The sequence below is a fragment of the Manis javanica genome, chromosome 2 (assembly GCF_040802235.1).
Source record: "Manis javanica isolate MJ-LG chromosome 2, MJ_LKY, whole genome shotgun sequence".
NCBI classification, from domain to species: domain Eukaryota; kingdom Metazoa; phylum Chordata; class Mammalia; order Pholidota; family Manidae; genus Manis; species Manis javanica.
This window is the reverse complement of record NC_133157.1, coordinates 167149783-167168294: the sequence shown is the minus strand read 5'-3', so window position 1 is coordinate 167168294 and position 18512 is coordinate 167149783. Positions and strand designations below refer to the sequence as shown.

Here is an 18512-nt window from a genome sequence, read left to right as displayed (position 1 = left end):
CTATTCTGGAGCCAAGCCTGTGTCCACTAGAACTTATTATATTCATGAAGAGCCAAACATACGTATGTGTGCACCAAGGTAGCAGGCCTTGGAGTCCCAACAGCCTTGGGCACAAATCCAGTTTTTCCTCTTGTAAGATAAATAACTGGACAAGTGATTTAACCTCTGTAAGTCTTGTCCTTATAAAGAGAGCAAAACTAATCAGCCTGGCTTGGCCAGTATCTACTCCTAGTCCAGTCAGCCTTAGCTGTGTGGGGGGACTATTGACTCACACCCACTGCCTAGTTCAGAGAAGTTCCTACGTCACAGGCTGTTGTGAGAATTGCCTGAAATAACATGTCACTACACACAGAGAGAGATTCCACAGAAGGAAGCCAGAATACTCAAAAACGGAAACCCTCAGGTACCCAGGATGAGTGCCTTCAAATAGCAGGATTTTCTCTTTTCAATTTCTTAAGAAGTTTCTTTCTAAAATAAAAATGTCCTGTCTTAGTAAACCGCTTACGCACCACATCTGAATGTGTTCTCGTTACTCCTGCCTGTCATCATTCCATCAGCTAATAGAGTGGGCAGGAGAGGCAGCTTCCGAGGTGCCCCCATTTGGGACTGGGGGGCTATGCAGGCACACACCTCCCGCGCTCCCCCACCAGCCCCAGTGCAGCACCCGGTCACTAAAGCTCGGTGACTTCCTGATTTTCAGCACAGGTGACGCTGAGCCCTTTGATCTTTCCGCAGATGTGGTAGGACAGGAAATAAGACTAACCTTGCTGAGCTCTACTGTGGGCTAAGCAAGACGTGGAATGCTTTCACTTGGTCATCTCATGTAAGTCCCACAACAGCTCTGTGTGTGGAATCAGTCACCCCTGTTTTATCCACAAGGAAACACCTTCCAAAAAAGATTAAGTGACTGTCCCAAGGTAACAGTCTGGGTGGACATGGGCACCCCTCCCACTGACCCCGCCCAGTGGCGGTGCCTTGAGGGGCTGTTGTTTGTGGTCCATCATGAGTGCTCTGAGGCACAGCTCATCTCTCTTCTTCCTGCTTATTGGCGTCCCCCTACTTTTAAACCAGGTGTGGGCTACGCTTCACCCACGTGCCTTCTGTCTTTTTTGCCACTGTTCGGCCTCATGTTCTAGCTCTTTGCAATCCAAAGCTGCTCCGGGAAAGCGTGTCCCCATATGCACATTCAACAGTTAGAGTCCTCCGTGTGCTTCCCCACAGGTGCCTGCCAGGCCCTTGGCCCCATGGAGCACCAGCTCCCCTTCCACACAGCATTGTCATCTCAAGCTGGCATTGAAAGCAGGCCGCTGTTGTTTTGCCCCTTTCCACCCCTTCATCACACTCCCAGAAGCCACCTCTGGATGGTTTCCAGACAGTTGACATTCAGGGCCCATGTTTTTGTGTTGGAGAAGGATGGACACAGAAACCTCCGTAGATGGCATTCAAACTGCACCCTCTCACATCTTCCAGTCCCTCCCTCCCAGGGAAGCTCTCCCATTCTGGGGGCCCCTGGGACGCTGCATAGCCCTCAGGGGTGAGAAGCAGAAGAAAATACTGAGAATCTGGAGTGTAGATGGTGTCCTGCAAAGTTGTGTGGAAACTATACATTTGCAAAGCAAGTTTTTGCCAAATGTTTACTATCTAAAGGGATTCTGCAGCAAACAGTGATGAAATAATGAATTCTTTTAATGTGAAAAGTGAAAGCTACCTTCTTCTCAAAAAATATTCTCCAAGACTTTACATTTCTTGAGGGTACATACTATGTTCTATTTGGTGTACCCACGACCAGACATAAAACAATAAATGCTGTAATAAATGAATGAGCAAAGTGTTCAGACAGAGAATCTCCTCAGGCTTTTTGCAAAAGGGCTTAATGCAAAGGGTCCTCACTATTGACCTTGTGGCTACACCTGACATGCTAAGAACCAGCTGCACACAGATATCCTACATGGTTGGTAGCAGGTAATAATCTCACTCAAACTAGATTAAGGAAACACAAGTTAGGGGTTTATGGAAAGGAAATAGGGTGTTTTGTAGGCTCAAAGGTCAGATAATCTTGCCAGGCCTTGTGGCATCCTAGAACCAAGATTGAGAAAGCTACTGGGAAATAAGAAAACCACACTCCCTACCTTTCTATCCATCTCTTATCCAGCCTCCATGGGGCTACAGGATCAGAACCCCTCTCGTCTCTGTGGCTATCTGTTACCTTGCTCTACACAGCTGCTTTCTTTGCTTCTCTAGCACATGATGAAGAATGGCCACCAGAGGCCCACATTGAACTCGCAGCACATGTGGTCAGGAGGGAGCTAGAATCTTGGAGCACCAATTCCAAAGTCAGGAATCACTGGCCCAGGCCTGGAATAGTGAGATATCTTCTCTTTCTCACAGGGCTTGGTGGGGAGGTGGGGGTGGGGACAGCAATCAGAGATCACATGGGAGGATCTCTAATAGATAGAGGTGAGGTTGGGAAGGAAATGGTAAGTAGAGGAGATAATTAGCATTTCTACTACAGTACGCGTAAGTCAGTTTTTCTTACTATGAAATACAATCACAGAATTTGCATGTGAGGGGGTATTAAAGATCACCAAATTTAATTCTTATTTCATAGATGAGATTCATGACCCAAGAATGTCATTTTACATTTATTACTGTTGTTTGAAGATAGTTCATTTCATAAGGTTTTATTGTTTGCTTTCTGAAAGACAAGGTTATCTGTTCTTTTAAACATAACCACCTGAGTATAGAGGGTAGGACCACTGGAGCAACACTACCTAAGATCAAATCCTAGCTCCATATTTACTAGCTGTGTGGCTTTGCGGGGTTAATCAACCTCTCTGTGCCTCTTAAAATATGGACAATAATACAACCTATCTGATATAACTATTGAGAGTTCTGAATTAGTAAATGTGTATAAAGTATTTAGTATGGTTCCTGACATATACTGAGGACCATAAAAGTATTAGCTGAGTCACCAACGGTGCCATTATTTAAATAGCTTGAGACAAATGCATCAGCCCCAAAAAATCACCTTGAACCATTAGAGCAGGAACCATTAGTTAAGTTGCAGTAAAGCTTAAAGTATATATTTCTAATGAAGAGTATTTTCTAACTTTTCCAACTTAGAATTCTTCTGCACTATAGTTGTACAGTAAAGTAGAAAGAAAATAAAATCACCAATAGTTACAGCACTCAAAAATAAGTATGAGTGGATTGATGCATTTTTTTCTATTTCCGTGCTTATTTATTTGCATAGTTGTGATCACACTGTCTATGTAATCCAGCATGTTGCTTTTAGGCACTTAACATTATAGCATATGCATTTTTCCATCTCATTAAATATTTTCAACTGCCTCCATTTTCATAGCTGTGTAATAGTACAGAATGTAAATATACACTGATTTCCTGAAATATTCTGCTGTTTGGAAAACAGGCTGTTTCCAATTTTAAACTCTTTCAAATTCTGAATATAAACTGCCAAATTACTATCCAAATAATTTGACTCAATTAACTCTCCCATGATCGGAGTGAATGAATTGCTGTATGCTTACCTAAAATGAGCATTACTGTTTTTTAAATCTTTCCTGAGTTGATAAATATTAAAATGCATATCATTCTTGTTTTAATTTATATTTCTTGAATACAAACTAATGGTAGTAAACATTTTTCTGAGTCACTCATTTACAATTCCTATTTGCAGTGTCAGTGTATGTCCTTTGCCTATTTATCTTTAATATCTTAATCTTTCTTATGTATTATAGTTATTTAGATTGTTAGGATGTAAACTTCTATCTTACTTGCTATAAGTTTTCCCGATTTATGTGCATTTGCAATTCAGTCATGAGACTGAATTTAAAAATAAAATTTTAACTTAAATTTTAATTTAATTTTTAAAGTGAAGAATAAACATTTAATTTTTAAAAAATTTACATGCAAATTTTAAAATATTTATATCATTCAATCTGTTTCTCTTTAAAATTTTACATCTTACTTATAGTTAGATGGACCCCCTCACAGTCAGGTATCAGATAATATTCCCTTATATGTTCATTCAAGCGTCACTTACACTATTTCTTTTTTACTATTTAGAATATTTTGGTATAGTGTGTGTGTATGCGTGTGTGTGTGTGTGTGTGTATGTATAAAGATGAAATGTATTTTTTCTTCCCAAATAGCTACTTGTCCCAATCTCATCTCATTTATGATTATCCCAGCCATTCTCCAGATTTGCACTGCCATTAGTACTAAATTGTTTTAATATTGGGATCTTCTCTAGGCTCTTTCATTCATTATCAAACCCAGTCAGCCCCAATTATCTCCCCTCTCCTTTGCTTTTGGGCTTTGGTACACGATCAGACATGGGGGCTGAAAGTCGTGTCCTGTCATCTGCTGAGGAGAACTTCATTCCACCTGGGCTTTGGATGGGTTTCTGCTGTCCCGCCATCCCCTCTTGACATCCGCGATCCTGCTGGTGTCTCGAGTCAGCAGAGTCCACGGCATGTCCACCGGCAACACCCCATGTTACTCCCTCCAGGACCCTTCCAGCCTCCTGGCCTATCTGCACTCTGCTGCCTCTCTCCGGCAGTCCGGGGAGGCTCAAAGGCCGTCTCAAGTCATCCAGGACCGTGACGTGTCACACTGCTTCCCTCACCTGGCCTCTCTGGTGTCATGATGGCCTCTCTCGCCCGCTCGCTCTGGGAAGCAGGGCACGCGGTCACTCCACTTTGAAATCTCCCTAAGTGTGTTTGGATCGCTCACACCTCCCACTCCTAGGGCACCTTTGGTCAGACCACACCAGAGGTTTGCTCTGTGGTCTCCTTTCTTCCTTTCTAGAATTCTGCTTCCTCCTCCCTCCCCCGGTTAGTCGCTATTTTGGGGTATCATGGGTCTTTCCAGCCAAGTGCCATCTTTGACCTGACCTTCTCCTTCACTCCAGTGGCAAACCCATTACCAAGTCCACTGGATTTTACCTCCTAAATATCTTGCAAACATACTCAATTCTTTGTTTCCATTGCTCCCATCCAGGGTAAAGCCCCCAGGCCCTGCAACCTGTGCTTCCTCAGTGGCACCTAGTCGGTCTCCCTCAGGAACTTTTGCCCCCTTCCAAAACAGAAGCCACGCAGAAGCCACTGAGCTCCAAAAAGCCAACCTGATCAAAGAACTCCTACTTTGCCCTCCTTTGTACTTGAGCAAAATGCCTTTGCTCCCAGAATACAGCTCCAGATCTCAACAAGCATCTGTGAGTCCCTGCACACCTTGGCTATGTCCAATGGCACCCCTCCCTACCTGCTGACCCTCCAGCCCCTTACACACACTGCCTGTCTCCCATTCCAGCACCTTTGCTCTTGTTCCTAACTCTGCCTGGAGGGCCCTCCTGAACTTTCCAGCCCTCATCTCTACCCACCCCCTCATCTGCCTAACCCCTCATCACTTCCTCAGGGAAGCCTTCCACCCTGCCAGAGGTTGGGTCTCTCTCAGTCCCTGCCCCAGAGCTCTATGAAGGCAGGTACTATGCTGATTTTACTTGCTACTTCTCCATTACATAGCATCCAATGGGTCATGAATGAATGAATAAATAGAAAGGAAGGATGCAGGAGATCCTGGTGGGAAACATGAATCAAGTTTTAAGTACTTAAAGTATTTGTCTCTACTCAATACTGATCATCCTTTCTTATGCATTACTTTCCCAAATCAGGTACCTTGGTTTATGACACTTAGCTTGTGGTTGATCAAAACTTCCAGTAGTGAATTGGGCATATTTCTTGCCTGTACATAATTGCCTGGCATCTGTCCACCCACTCTACCAAAGGCAGAAATGGAAGAGTAAATTCCAAACAAACCTCGGAGGAACAGAGAGCAGTAAGCCCTGAAATAACACAGACATCCAAATGCACTTAAAGTTCATTAAATGAATACATGGCATGGCATAATGGAATTTATTCCAAAGCTACTTCAATCACATGGAGTCTGATCATCCCTCAAAAAAAAAAAAAAGTGGGTTACCAAAAAAGAAAACGCAAACAGCAGCATCTCCTCCTTAAATTGTTTGAGGTGGTAGCAATGGAAGGAAGATGGTTTTCTAAGAAAACTCAAGCAAGAAATGTCCCTGAGAAAAAAAAAGGCTTAAGCCCTGGACCTTTTACAAACTGGTGATCAACACTGGATTATAAACATACACCCTTGGCATTACCCAGACAAAATGAATAATCCCCTTTCTCAGGCAAATGTTTACCACCTTCTGCAATGTAACTATTTTCTACCATATCTCACAAACCAAAATTGTTATGTAATCTGTAACACCTTAACATGAAATTATTTACTTTTAATAAAAGAAAAGTCATTGACAGCAAGAAAACCATTAATCTGGCCTGGTTGGCTTCAGTTCGTTTGTTTGGAGGACCATCTGGCAAGATTATTCAACACAGTGCAGACAGACTCCTCCTCGGTACAAGTCAAATATTTTCTGTTTAAAAGTTGATGTGCCTGAGGCTGGGCTGTAATTCTTTTTCATTTACTTCTCTTTGCTTTTTATAGCCACATAAACAAAGGATTTGACTCAGTACTTCCTGTACTTTTTTATTCACTATACAATGATAAAGGCATAACACTGCTTGCAAGTGCCACATTCGGAAACCAGCGTTGTAACTAGAGAAAGGAGAACTGACTGCAGACATTATGACCATCTAGGAGAGATGATCATCCATCTCTAGGTAGACAGGTTTGGAGGAAAACACCTCAGATGGCTCTGAGAGCTCTTTTTAGCAGAAAGAAAAGGGGCCCTTTGGACAAGAGTGAATGACCAGTTTTTCTGCATGATAAACAAATGGAATTTGGACAGTCAGTGTGTGTGTGTGTGTGTGTGTGTGTGTGTGTGTGTAGAGGGTAAAGGACCTAGGACTAGAAAAGGAAGCAGGGAGACTTGAGGACAGTACAGTGCTGGCCTTTCTGAAATGATAGAAATGTCCTACGTCTATGCTAGTCAACAAACATGAGGATGAGCATTTGAAATACAGAGATATGACTGGGACACTAGATTTTTTAATTTATTTAATTCATATTGCCACATGCAGCTAATGGTTACCCCAGTGGACATGGCAGAAGAGAGTACCCTTCACATCAAATCCCTCCCTAAACCTGAGCCTAAGACAGCAGGGAGAGGCCTAGGGAAACCAGAAAGCTCCTGAGAACTTCCCAGGTAGGGACACTGAGGGACTTTTAAGACATTGAGACAGGGACCACAGGCTTAGAGAGAGTAGGGTGAGGGCCTCTGGAAAAAACAAAGCAGATAATCCATTGTGGGATTTGCTTTGGCCTGCTGGGGGGCCCATTTTATTTTTCTAACTTTACCCAGGTGCTGCTTTTCTTCCTCCAGCCCTAAACAAATGATTTGCAACTTGGGCAATGTAGCAGGCAAGCCCAAAACAACATAGTAAAATCAGGAAGGATACCATCTTGAAAATTAGATTGCATTTTAGAACACAATTTGTTAAAAAAATATGTTACTCTTTAACAAACAGACAATAACGCAGTCTGCCTGGGGAGCAAAGCAGGCAGTCTTGAGTGATATGCTCCCAGACCAGGAAGCTGCTATCCTGGGAGGAAATCAGAGCAGTAAAATTCTTGTAAATAACCAGGAAGACTAATAAGAAACTTAATGTCTCTTCAAATATGAACATTCTGGGACCACTTAGCAGGTGTACATCCCTAGCCCCTTGTCTCTCAACTGCCTATAAAATCCCTTGACAACACACCACTCTGGGGCTCTCTTGTCCCCTCCTGGCTTGAGTCAGGAGCTTCGTCCTCTTGCTTTATCTCTAAATAAAAGCCTCTGCCTTGCTCTCCTACCAGGAGTGCTTGTGAAGTTCATTCTTCGACTCTGCTAACAAGAACCTCAGCATCAACATGAATGAACAGTAGTTAATTTTCAATAGTGGCTTGCTCAGCATTTCCCTTCTGTTGCCCACAAACCGTCCATAAAGCTCTCCTATACTGAGGTAACCATACAGCTCCACTTACCTGGGACTTCCCTGTCACCTCTCTGCAGCAGCCTTGTATGAGAGCTGGGGGGAGCGAAGGCAGAGCCAGGAGCCAAGAAGCCAAGAAACATGGCAGCCACCACATAGCGGCTGCCAAGACGGAAGTGAGGCCAAACCGTCTCTCCCCAAGTAAACTACAGGAGGGTGAAAGAGGGGAGACAGAGCAGCAGGGAGAGAGCCACTTACAAAAATGAAAGAGAAAAAGAAAAAGGCTTTCAGGCATTTTCAAGCATTATCAAAGAAAACTGGACAGATTAAATGTCTTTCCACTTCCCTGTACTTGCCAAAATTCAGTATCAGTATGCAGAATGTCCCACTGCACTTAAACCCTTAACAATACTTGTAAAATTCTTCCAGGCATAATTAAAGTTTAAAATAAAATTACCTGAGATTTCCACAAGGACTGAATAAAACTTAATTGGCACATGTCAGGTAAAGTAAAACCAAAAAGTCCTATAGCCTGAGCTGTAAGAATATTTTAGGCACTACTTTCTAACTTTAGATCCAACGTGTTGATTGTTTGTGTTTTTACCTTTGCTGTGTGTGTGTGGTGAGAACGCTTTAGATCTCTCTTAGCAAATTTCATGTATACAATACAATACTATCTCCTTCTTCCTAAAGCCCCTGGTGAACTACCATCCTACTGTGTTTGTGTTTGCTTTTTTTTAATTCTACATAGAAGTGAGATCTTTGTCCGGCTTCCCTCACTTAGCATCATGTCCTCCAGGTTCATCCAGGTGGTCACAATGGCAGAATTTCCTCCTTTCCCAAGGTGATATAGCCCAATGTGTGTGTGTGTGTGTGTGTGTGTGTGTGTGTGTGTGTGTGTGTGTGTGTGTGTGTGTGTGTTTACCACCTTTATTCATCCATCAATGGAACTTGGGTTTTCTCCATGTCTTGGCTATTGTGAATAATGCCGCCGTGAACATGGGGGTGCAGATATCTTGTGAAGACACTGATTTCATTTCCTTTAGATATATACTCAGAAATGGGATTGTGAATCATATGGTAGTTGTTTTTCTTTTAATGTTTTGAGGAACCTCTATACTGTTTCTCACACTAAGAGATTTACATTCCCACCAGTACACAAGGGTTCCCTTTCTGACACTTCTTTGCCAATACTTGTTATCTCTTGTCTTTTTGAAATAGTCATTCTAACAATGTGACGTGATATCTCAGTGTGGTTTTGGCTTACGTTTCCTCCTTTTCATGTACCTGTTAGCCATGTGTCTTTAGGAAAAACGTCTATTCAGATCCTATGCCCATTTTTAAGTCAGAACCTGGAGGACATGATGCTAAGTGAGGTAAGCCGGACAAAGATCTCACTTCTATGTAGAATTAAAAAAAAGCAAACACAAACACAGTAGGATGGTAGTTCACCAGGGGCTTTAGGAAGAAGGAGATAGTATTGTATTGTATACATGAAATTTGCTAAGAGAGATCTAAAGCGTTCTCACCACACACACACAGCAAAGGTAAAAACACAAACAATCAACACGTTGGATCTAAAGTTTTTTGGAGGGTTTTGTTTTGTTTTGTTTTTTGCTTCATGTGTGTTTTTAAAGCCCTACACAGGACTTTAAGTGATTTCTTAATTAGCAGATGTGTAAATGAGAACTAGACATTTTTACTAGATCAGTCTTAAATCTGCTGTACAGTATGAAATATTTGAAGAATAATTCACTGTAATTTATTTCCAGACATACATAAGATGTAGTTTTGTCCTTTTATGACCAAAGCAAATAAATGCCTAGAATATATTTCATTTAAATATCACTGAGGTGATTAACAGCAAGAAGCGGAATGGTGAAGTGATTAAGAAGGTAAGCTCTGAAGTCATACATCAAGCTGTGAAGCCTGGTTCCACCAACTTAGTTTTCTTATCTGTATAATGGGGATACTTTGAGTAATTACTTCATAGGGATTCTATAAGGATTCAACTAAATAATTTGCATAAAGCCCTTAGCACAGTTCCTAGAAAATACGTGATCGATAAGTGCTAACTATGGTAATATAATATCATAAAGATGATATTAATGAATTAGTGATTAATTGGTAAAGATCTAGGAAAATTGAGAATTTAAAAATAACCTTGAAAACAAGTAAACTTTAAGAAATAGGTCCTAATTGAGGGTTCATTTTTGCTTCTCTAAGGTAATATCAACCTTGTAAGGTATTCATTCACATTCCCTTTCCATACATGGTAACAAAATTCTTTCTAAATATTTTCTGCCTAATAGAATGAGAAGTCCTTGAGGGAGGGGATATATTGACACATACTTGTATCCTGGCAACCAAGAGTACTTGAAATATGGAAGGTAATCAATAAATATTTACTGATATCAGTTATGCAACAATTATTGACTGAGCTTCTGCCATATGACAGCATGTACTGGGCTAGACGCTAAAGACATACGTGGCACTAAGGACATACGTGGCTCATCGTGGGGTTCAGGAAGAAGTTGATCACACAAAACCTAATATTTTCTTTTATGAGCAGGAAGAGAAGAAATTGGTTTTTCTGCCTGTCAATAAATAAAATGGATATTTACCTCCTGCAGTGTCCACTCCTTGTAGTCTTAGGCTCAGCTTGGGGAATCTGAGAGTCCAGGAAGCCGCACCTGGAGCGGCTCGGCTCAGGGTGAAGAGCAGGGAACAGCGGGCCAGCGGGGACGCCCCCAGCCGACTCCCAAGGGCACTTTGTAAGGGTGTTGGAGATGAGAGCCGGGGACATTCGGCTGGGTGCGGAGACCTCCCTGGAGGGGAAGCGCACACTTCAGGGACCATTTCCTCTGTAACAGCAGAGAGCCACCAGTGCCCCGTCCCGCGGAGGGCAGTGCCCTGCTCCGCCTCCGCTGGGGAAGCCAAGCCCCCAGACCGCGCCCTCTCCCCAGGCAGTTAGGGCCATACAGGGGCCTCCCAGTCCATACGCAGCATGCCAGTCACAGGCGGTGTGCCTGGTGGCACAGTTAGCATTCACTTCTGCCAGGTTTTCCTGCCACAGAGCTAGAAGGTTAACCTCAGGTCATTTCTTTCATAAAGGAGAAAATGGTTCATCAAACTTTTACTCACATAGCCCCATTCTTGAGCCCTCTGGGCTCCTAAAATCTTACCAGAAATCAGCAATGAGAGGTCTCCCCTCTCCCTCCCTGGGCACCCACGTTCTCATTTTGATTAACACATCCATCACCCACCCAGTCATCCCCTGCATGGAATTCGCACTGGCTTTCCATTCCAAACTCCTGACCACGACACACAGGGCTCTCAGAATCCAGACATGGCCTGCCTCCAGCGTCTTCCGCACACACCCATCCCTTTAGACAGACTATTTGTCATTCTCCCCCATGCCATTGTTATAAAAGACCTGCAGCCTTTGTTCAGACCTGGAATATCCTTCCGCTGAACAGCAAGCGGTCAACCAAGACTCAAACCCTCGGAAAACCAAGCATCACCTCTGCGAAACCACAGACGCATCCCGCGTACGAATTTACTGGCTCTCTGCGTTCTCGGGGGGTGCCTCTGATGCCTCCCACACAACATCGCCCTGTCACCTACAGAGCTGCCGCAGGAAGAAGGCTGGTCTCATCTATGTTGTCTCCCCAGAGTTGTGGATGCATCTCTGCACACAGGGTGCCTTCGCAGACTGTGGCTAGAATACAAACGGCAGCACTGAAGCTGTGCCTTAAGGAACTAGTAGGACCTCTGAGGAGGAACAATAGGAAAAAAGGCCCTGAAGCCAGAAAATGTGGGCCCATTTGGGAAGCAGTCCAGTTTGCTGATACACGCATCCTTGGAAGGAAACAGATGTTTCAGATTCACAGCTATCTTGCCCCAACCTCAGACACTTAGCCTTTAATCAGTAGGAAATGATTATAACTCTCTACTAAAACTCTGCAAGGAGTGGGGTTAACATACAAAATATATAAAGGACTCATATGCCTCAGCATCCAAAAAACAAATAACCTGATTAAAAAATGGGCAGAGGACCTGAACAGACATTTCTCCACAGAGGAAATACAAATGGCCAATAAGCACATGAAAAGATGCTCCACATCGCTAATCATCAGGAAAATGCAAATTAAAACCACAGTGAGGTATCACCTCACACTGGTTAGAATGGACGCTATCCAAAAGATAAACAACAAATGCTGGAGAGGATGCAGAGAAATAGGAACACTGCTACATTGTTGGTGGGAATGTAAATTGGTACAGCTACTGTGGAAAGCAGTGTGTAGGTTCCTCAATAAACTAGAATTAGAAATACCACTCAACCCAGTAATTCCACTTCTAGGAATTTACCCGAAGAAAGCAAGATCCCTGATCCAACAAGATATATGCACTCTTATGTTTATTACTGCACTATTTACAATAACCAAGATATGGAAGCAACCTAAGTATCCATCAGTAGATGAATAGATAAAGAAGAGGTGGTACATATATACAACGGAATATTATTCAGCCATAAAAAGAAAAGAAATCCTGTCATTTGCAACAACTTGGATGGATCTAGAGGGTATTATGCTCAGTGAAATAAACCAAGTGAAGAAAGACAAATACTATATGATTTCATTTGTGGAATATAAATACAAAGCAAAACAGAAGGAACAAAACAGCAGTAGACGCACAGGCACTGAGAAGTGACTAATGGTTACCATGGGGGAGGGGTTGGGGCAGGTGCACGATGGGAGAGGGAGGGGGATAAGGAGCACAATAACTTGCATTCATAATATAAGTTAATCATGGCAACTGTTAAACCATTGTGATGTACATTTGAAAGAACATAAGATTGTATATTAATGATGCTTTAATTTCTTTAAATACTATGCAAGGAGTTGGAAAAAATTGAGAAGTTACACTACAATCAAGTCTCTAGGTATGATTATTTGTAAATGATAAAATGCATAGATCTCTTGGCAACAGATACAGGTCTCTCAAATCAAGGCTATAAAAACTAAACAAATGATACAGTGTAAAAAGCACTAAGATTTTTGTATGCAATTTCAACTATGTTAGGAAATGTTCCTAATATACAACCTTTAAAATGAAGGACAGGGTCCCAAGTCATTCTGATCAGGTCCTGGGGGTCGGGGTGGGGGGTGAAGGCCCATCATCAGAGCAACGTAGTGCACACCACTAGACCTGTAGGAACTCCATCTCTGCATCTCCCTTCCCCAGACCTGTCAGCATAGAGCACCCAGTCACAGTAATGAGATTTTCAACACCTTCCAAACTGACAAATGAAATGCCAAATGAAAGGACCTGGGAGAGCAAAACAACACAAGGCTTTCCCAGACCATTTCAAGTATTCAAAGCTAAGAAAAATACCAGACAAGACAACCCAATGTACTCTTTCCAGATCTTTTTTTCGGAGGGGGTGCGGAATGAACAAAACAAATCCTTCAATGCGGTTATGACCATTCTTTGTTCCTTGTCCCACCTCCTTAGGAACAGACTGACCTTCCCACCTATCAGTCCCAGAAGGGCTGTTAAACACCACAAATGTTGATAGCACTCTTTCTGACACTGTGAGATAAAGGAGGGTAAGAAAAAACAATAAATGTCCTGCCACTGAGAAATAAAATTGAAAAAATTAAGCAATAGGATATAGAAGATTTCCAAGATTTCATGTTGTTGAACAAAAAAGAAAAGTAAGGCATAGACTAGGGCTTGTACAGTGTGTTCCCATTTGTATAAAAACGTATATGGTGTATACATCTGCCTATATAGGAATGTCTTTGCATAGAAATTTTCCAAATGATATACAAAAAAAAAAATCATTGCTCTAAACAATAGGTCAGGTGGGTGGGGTCAGAAAGACATTTTTAATCATGCATCATCTTATACTATTTGTTTATCATGTGCACGTGTTTCTTTAAATTTTTTAAATTGTAAATACAACAAAAGTTAAGGGGCATCACAAGTCTGGAAACAATTGCAAAGCAAGTAAATAAAAGAGAAACCAACATTTAATCGATTAAGGTCTAAGAGCCACGCATGCCTCCCTGCCACCTCCCAGTAACTACCCCCCATGGGTGTGGCTATGATGTTGTTTCTGGCCCCTGGAAGCCAGCCTGCAGTCTCACCTGGTGCTGTTCTGACACCTCAGTCAAAGTCACAGTTGGCTCTGACTCAGAGCTTTTTCTAGTATGTGGAATGCAGCCAAATTCGGATGGTTTCCCAGGGAAGGTAAATAGTGTGTTGGAGATTGAGTTAAAACAACTAACTCCTTTTTAGCAAGCCAATGAGATCAATCCAGGGCTTGTAAAATATCACCTGAATTGTTTATTACTTCCTTTACTTTTTTCCTCTTGAAAAACTATACAACACACACACCATTTTCAACTTAGGACGTGCTAATTTAAGAACTATTTATCCCATGTAGAAACTAAGCATGCATGGCTTCTTTACTTCAATTGTGCTGTTGGAAGCAAGGTAGGTACTTCCCACTGTTATTGTTAATAAAACTTCTATAATATCTGTTTCAGTTACCATGTGCCTCTCTCAAACCCTTATCAAATATTGCCCTCTAGTGGACTATTCAGTAAAATCTTCAGCTAAAAATAGATACTAAGGTTTGAGATGTTTTAAAAGAGATGAATACATGCATCTTTTAAAATAAAATGTTCGCCATCCAACAATAACTTCAATTACCTCTGTCTTTCCTAAAATGTTGGCATTGTCTTCATTTCCTTAAATATTTAAAATATCTACCTTGCTTGGAAAATTTTACCTTAACACTCAAACCCAGACCATTTTCCAAGGCCCACCTGAGTTGACTTCCAAACACCTCACAGAATGTTCAAATATATACTATTTTATAAGAGTTGCTTCTAGAACTGTGTAGCTATTCACAGTAACTTTAAAATACATATATCAGCAACCCTGTTCTGAGTCTGAACATTGTTAAAGCGGAGCTAAAAGAAGACCGACTTCTGCAATCACATGAGGGCGTTTTAAGCAGTGGGGCCCGCCGAGTTGCCGTCCTTGCGCAGACATACTGGCAGCCACTCGGAAACTTCTCTCTTGCCTTTCTGCCTCACCACCTGGAAGCCCTTCGTCGCTTACTTTAATATAACTCGGGACCAAAACACACACGCTGCCAAGTTTCCTAAGCTTTAAAAATTACTATTTTTCAGCCAGCTCACCTTGTGTTTACAGCATACGTTTTCCCCCTAAGAAGTCCAGAATGCCGTGTCCTGACCTCCACAGAGCGCTTCTTAACCCTTTTCCTACCAGCAACCATTCTGAACAGCAGCGATGCGAGCATCCTTTCAGCGCCCGGGGCAGAATCCCCGCCTCAGAATCCAGCTCCCATTCCCCAGCCTCACCCATCACCCGGTTTTGACAGCTACCCATTCAGACTCAAGGGGGAAAATATATTTAAAATAGCAAAGAGCCTGCGCTTTTCACTGCAGGCCTTACTCTACCGACCTTTCTGAGCAGCGGTGCCCGGCGCCCTGTGCCCGCTGCAGCTCCGCACCAGGCCCCCCGCGATGACTGTCGCCCGCGCCCCGCTCAGGTGAGGCCGGGGGACAGGGAGGCCACCCGGCGCGGCCCGCAGCGCTCCCCCTCCGGGCGACCCTGCGGGTCCCTTAGGAGGCGCGCTCAGGCTGGAGACACGGCTGCGCTCAGCCAGCCCGGAAGGTCACCTCAGCGTCCTCACACCCAGCTCAGCACCCTGGCTTCCCACTCTAAAGCCAGCGCTATTACCTTCTCTCAGCAAGCAGTCCACATTTAAAACGACAAAAGCATAAGTAAATACCACCGTAAAACACACTTTTGTTTGAAAAGGTTGATTTTCACACCCAAGAAGAAAAGTACAAATAACAGAGAATTAAAATTACTATGGGGGGATTAGTCAAGGACCCTCCTAGGGCCACCACCCACCCTCCGCATTCAACTCTCCCCCAGTTTCATGCTAAGTGCCTGTTACTGTCACCTCTATTATAATTCTCTCTCCACTTACAATTATCACCCCTTGCATCTTCCCTGCGGTATTGCCCTTTGCTCCTGAGTTCTGTGTGCCTTTTCCTCTGGTGGAGACTTCAACACATTTTCTCAAACTTTTCTAAATATTTTATCTGTCCCTCCTTCACCTCGCTTTTCCTTGCTGAGAGAAACATGTGCATTATCACAGAAATGCTGCATTTGAAACAAGTTTTTTTTAATACCCTAACATTTGTGATAAGACAGCGTGGCATTTTTTAACACGGATGAAGAAATACCTGGAATAGGTTTTGCGTAACCAGGAGGAGGAGAGGAAGGAGAGAGGGAGAGAGGCAGGGGAAGAGAGAGAACCTGTCTGCAGCTCTTCATCAGACTGCACAGAAATGAAACAGAAACCCCAGCTCCCTTCTACTTAATTTGCAGTCTACGCAACTTGCAGGACCCAGTACAGACTGAAAATGAGGAGGAGCCCTTTCCTCAAAAGTTACTAAGAATTTCAAGTGAGAACAGCAGAGCAGTATTCCCGGCACAGGGCCCTTCGGAGTGCAGGGCTGTGTGCAGCCACACTACTCGCACGCCCTTGAAGCAGCCCTGTTTCCTAAAGTAAAACAGCAGTCATTCCGTGCTAGCTACTGCTTTGAGCCTTCTTCCCCACAGAGGTCAGCCCCATTGATCAGATAGGGTGATGGACTTGTCACAGTTTGCCCTAGACCGTCAGAGGGTGAGCACTGGAAATCCCACATCCCAGGCACCTTCTTAGCACCAGGCTGCTCGGCACAGTTGGTCACCACGCTCTTCTCTGTGGACCCATCCTAGTGACAGAGCTGTTCTCTGATTGTCTGTTGGTTTTAATTTCTTACTCTCAGAACCATCAGTGATCTCAGGCCAATCCTTATCTCTGTGAGAGGGTGTGAAGCCATTCCAAATGCCCCCAGATTTGTTCCCCTGTTTTTCATGCCCCCAGAAAGAAGGCTGCTGACCCCTGAGTCAGTGGGGTCAGAAGTGAGTGAAAATGTGCTATGTGCAACAGCATCTATCAGAATATATTGTAAATTAGAATTTGGAATTTCTACTTTAGAAAGAATGCAGTTGTAAGTCCAGGGAGAGGAAATCCTGGGGCAAAATACCTCTAAAAATCAAAAGCCGTCAAATGGAGAAATACAGTTTAAAACCTGTTTATTGCTTACAAACTGCAGTCCAGGGCCACCTTTCTCCTCTGTTCCAGAAGATGCAAGCCAGCAAGCAAGCCAGCCCCCTCCCCTTAACCCCTTAACCTCTCAGGTTCAGACACACCCTTGGTTGCCCAGGTAATTTACCCATTGATATGGAGATGAACTTCTCTCCACCCCTGACAAATGATGCAGGGAGGATATGCCCTATATTTATTAAAGCCATACTTCTCTCCACCCTTGAACAACTGTTGATATGCAGATATACTAAAGCCAAGTGAGATATAATGGAAATATTACAATTTTACCCATAGGCCACCCCTCCAGAAATCTCACCTTACAATTTACTCATTTCCCCCTCTTCTGACCCAAGTAATGACATACAATAGCAACAACAATAAAATAATGACAATCCTCAAACCACAGGATTCAGCCTATGCAGATTAAGTAAATGTATTTTACAGCACAATCTCTCACTAAGCACAAAACATGTTTCTATACTTGTTTATTCATTCCTAACAACCATGCTAGATTGCTCACAAAACTTTTACCAAACATTAGACAAAGTCAAGCCTCTAAGCATTTTTTTCTTGACAACAGCAACACAATCAACAGAATCATGATAATTCTCAAACCAGAGGATTCAGCTGGGTTCAAAGTCTCATGAGGATTAAGTTCAAAGCTCGTCCATTCCAGCTATCATGCAACAGCTGCAGCCAGGGGGTGCATCCAGAACACAAGGACTCTAGAAGCAAATAACTGTGATTTGGGGGGGGCACTTTGCTGTTATTCCAGGAATACACAGGAGGCCAGCTTCCAGGCCTTTTCCCCAAGGTTCCAGAAGAGCCAGCCATCGCCAGTCCATGTGTCAAAATGTCCAGGACCAGGGCCATTTTATTCCTAATTACTGCACCCATCCTTGCAATGCATGTCCCATAAAGTGGGTATCTTGATTGCTCTCAATCACCAGCAACTGGCCATAGACTGCAAAGAAACGCTCTAGGCCCCTCTTGGTGGTTTGCTGATCTGCACAACATGCAGGGCACTCCTTCCGGGCTCAGCTGACTTCTTCAAAGGTCAGTGGCAAGTCCCACCAATGGGCTACAGCCCACATTGTCTTTTGCCCCACGTGCAACAAATGCTGATGTAGTCATTGGGTCACATCAGAGGCAGACTTTCCTTCTAGCCAGCACACGTGGGCCCATGTGTCTGCTTCATTATTCCCTGGGGATGCCAAAGGCAAATGGCCAGTCACAGGATATACGGTAGGTGTCTGTGCCACACTACTCCATGGCCTTTGAGTCCAGTCTCTCACCCACCCTGCAATGGAATAGGTGGTTATTACCTTGGTCGGAGCTGTTCC

The 18512-nt window shown here is 43.3% G+C and overlaps 1 long non-coding RNA gene across 1 annotated transcript in view; it reads right to left on the bottom strand.

The window, feature by feature from the left end:
• The window catches only part of LOC118968325 (uncharacterized), a 56521-nt gene extending 40850 nt beyond the window's left edge, over positions 1 to 15671 (bottom strand). The window contains exon 1 of the long non-coding RNA XR_005055946.2: positions 15465 to 15671. This is a non-coding gene — a long non-coding RNA (uncharacterized lncRNA). The remainder of the gene's footprint in view (positions 1 to 15464) is intronic.
• Between the last annotated feature and the right edge of the window lie 2841 nt (positions 15672 to 18512).